General features: G+C 50.2%; 1 pseudogene; it reads left to right on the forward strand.

Annotated features, from left to right (window-relative positions):
* The first annotated feature begins 1,412 nt into the window (after positions 1-1,412).
* On the forward strand, positions 1,413-2,682 carry LOC138087888 (large ribosomal subunit protein uL4 pseudogene; annotated as a pseudogene).
* Positions 2,683-2,953: the final 271 nt, after the last annotated feature.

Below are 2,953 nucleotides of genomic sequence, written 5' to 3' on the forward strand. Positions count from 1 at the left end.
ATGATGGGAAGAAGTGACTCACTGGAAAAGACCCTAATGCTGGGAAAGATTGAAGGTGGGAGGAGAAGGTGATGACAGAGGATGAGATGGCTGGATGGCATCACCGACTCCAGGGACATGAGATAGAGTAAATTTCTGGAGTTGGCGATGGACAGGGAAGCCTGGTGTGCTGCAGGCTGTGGGGTTGCAAAGAGTTGGACACAACAGAGCGACTGAACTGAACTGAAAGGACTCGGACTTCTCCACCCCACCCGCACCTGCTATCGAGCCATGGTCAGGGCTGAATCCCCTGGAGACTTGGCTGAGGCCATGCAGCTTACTGTGGCAACACTGGCATGAACTTAAAGAAATCAGTGGGAAGAGATCAAGGTTTGTAGAAAAGGAGTTAAAGGAATGTTTGGATGCATCGCAGAGACGATGTAAGGATGAAGTGACACTGAGGATCCCCGCCTCCACACACACACACAGGATTATGGACATGACCTGACATAAAAGACATTCACAGACAGGAAGCCATAAAGACTGCAAGTTCTGTGGGGACTGAGCCTGATCCTCATCAGCCAGATCAGCGTCTGCACTGGGGTCCCATTGTGAGACAGACTCACAACAGTTATGTGAGCAGAGATAACAATGGAGAGTTGTTAACTAGGTGTAAAGTTGTTAGCGAGATAAACGAAAGGGTAAAAAGAGAACTCGGGTGCCACAGAAGTAACTATAGGAAACAGCTACTGTCGCTGGGACCAAAGGAACAAAAGGAAGAGGCTGGACTGACTAAAACTTAGAAAAGTAGATTAGGAACCTTGTGAGTTAAAACTTGGGAGTAGGAGCCACTAGCCAATGCTGGGTATCTATGGCCAGGAGGACGATTCTAGTTTTCTGCGGGCTGGGAAAACTGCAGACTAGATTCAGAGGCTGCTACAGAAAGAACTGCCTCTGCCAGGGTGAAGAAGCATTGCTGAGCAGGGAGGGTGGGGTAGAGTGAGGACCTTGTTCCCTGCTCCCTCCTCCAGCCGGGCAGTCACCTTTCAGCACCCCCTACTGGCAAAGCCTAGCATAGCACAGCAGCCGGCAGAGCATCAAAAGCAGGCATGGAGGAGGGGCTGGGGGCCAAAGACGATTATTTAACAACTGGCACACGGTTTACGTAGCAGATTCTTTGCCTCCCTGTTCTGAAAGATGCTCCTCAACAGAGGCCAGAAAATGGGTCTTGTAGGCTCAGAAGCATCTAAACACAGAGGGGATGGGGAAGCGAGGGAATGGTAAATGTTCAGAAATTAATAAGCAGCATTTGATTCCCTGGAGTCATCCCATTCTCACTACTGGCAAATCAATCAGAACAGAAGAAACGGGAAGGGCTTTTTCCTGCGGGAGCCGCGGAGGGGAGAGGAGCGTGGCCTTCTCCTCTCCCCGCCATGGCGTGTGCTGGTCCACTGGTATCAGTGTACTCCGAAAAGGGGGAGTCCTCTGGCAAAAATGTCACTTTGCCTGCTGTGTTCAGGGCTCCCATTCGACCCGGTATTGTTAACTTTGTTCACACCAGCTTGTGCAAAAACAACAGACAGCCCTATGCTGTCAGTGAATTAGCAGGTCATCAAACCAGTGCTGAGTCTTGGGGTACCGGCAGAGCTGTGGCTCGAATTCCCAGGGTTCGAGGCGGCGGGACTCACCGTTCTGGTCAGGGTGCTTTTGGAAATATGTGTCGTGGGGGCCGCATGTTTGCACCAACCAAGACCTGGCGACACTGGCACCGCAGAGTGAATACAACGCAGAAGCGATACGCCATCTGCTCTGCACTGGCTGCCTCAGCCTTACCGGCGCTGGTCGTGTCTAAAGGTCATCCTATAGAGGAAGTTCCTGAACTTCCTTTGGTGGTGGAAGATAGAGCTGAAGGCTACCAGAAGACCATGGAGGCTGTTTTGCTTCTGAAGAAACTTAAGGCCTGGAATGATATCAAAAAGGCCTACGCCTCTCAGCGAATGAGAGCTGGCAAAGGCAAAATGAGAAACCGGCGCCGTATCCAGCGCAGGGGACCCTGCGTCGTCTATAATGAGGACAATGGGATCATCAAGGCCTTGGAATTACATCCCTGGAATTACTCTGCTTAATGTAAGCAAGCTGAACATTCGGAAACTTGCTCCTGGTGGTCATGTGGGACGTTTCTGCATTTGGACTGAAAGTGCTTTCCGAAAGTTAGATGAGCTGTGTGGCACTTGGCGTAAAGCAGCCTCCCTCAAGAGTAACTACAACCTCCCGGTGCACAAGATGCTCAATACAGACCGCAGCAGAATCTTGAAAAGCCCAGAAATCCAAAGTGCCCTCCGAGCACCACGCAAGAAGGTTCATCGCAGAGTCCTGAGGAAGAATCCACTGAAAAACCCGAGAATCATGTTGACGCTTAACCCATATGCAAAGACCATGCGCCGGAACACCATTCTTCCACAGGCCAAGAACCACAAAATCCGCATGGATAAGGCAGCAGCAGCACTAGAAGCCAAATCAGATCAGAAAGGGGTTCAGGGCAAGAAGCCTGCGGTGGGAAACAAAGAAAAGAAGGCTGTTGGCGATAAGAAGCTGAAGAAGCCTGTGGTGGGAAAAAAGGCTGCAGGGACCAAGAAACCAGCAGCTGAAAAGAAGCCCACAGAAAAGAAACCCATCTCAGAGGAAAAGAAGGCTGCTGCATAAACTTAAATTTGTTTATTCCATAAATGCCAAATCATTTTGGACAGCTAATTTTGAATAAAGACCTGAACAAAGAGGTAATGAAAACCATGAAAAAAAAAAAAAGAGAGAGAGAGAGAGACTGGGGAAGGGATTGGACCCACAGAAGGAAATAGCAGCGCAGGCAGCCAGAGGCTGGAGAAGCCAAAAACGAGGTCACTGGGGTTTCACACCTCAGAAACAGGGCCCAGTTCCAGAGGCCGGGGATAAACTGGTCCTTAGCCAATGCTGGCTG

Source organism: Capricornis sumatraensis, chromosome 10 (genome assembly GCF_032405125.1).
Source record: "Capricornis sumatraensis isolate serow.1 chromosome 10, serow.2, whole genome shotgun sequence".
Classification (NCBI taxonomy): domain Eukaryota; kingdom Metazoa; phylum Chordata; class Mammalia; order Artiodactyla; family Bovidae; genus Capricornis; species Capricornis sumatraensis.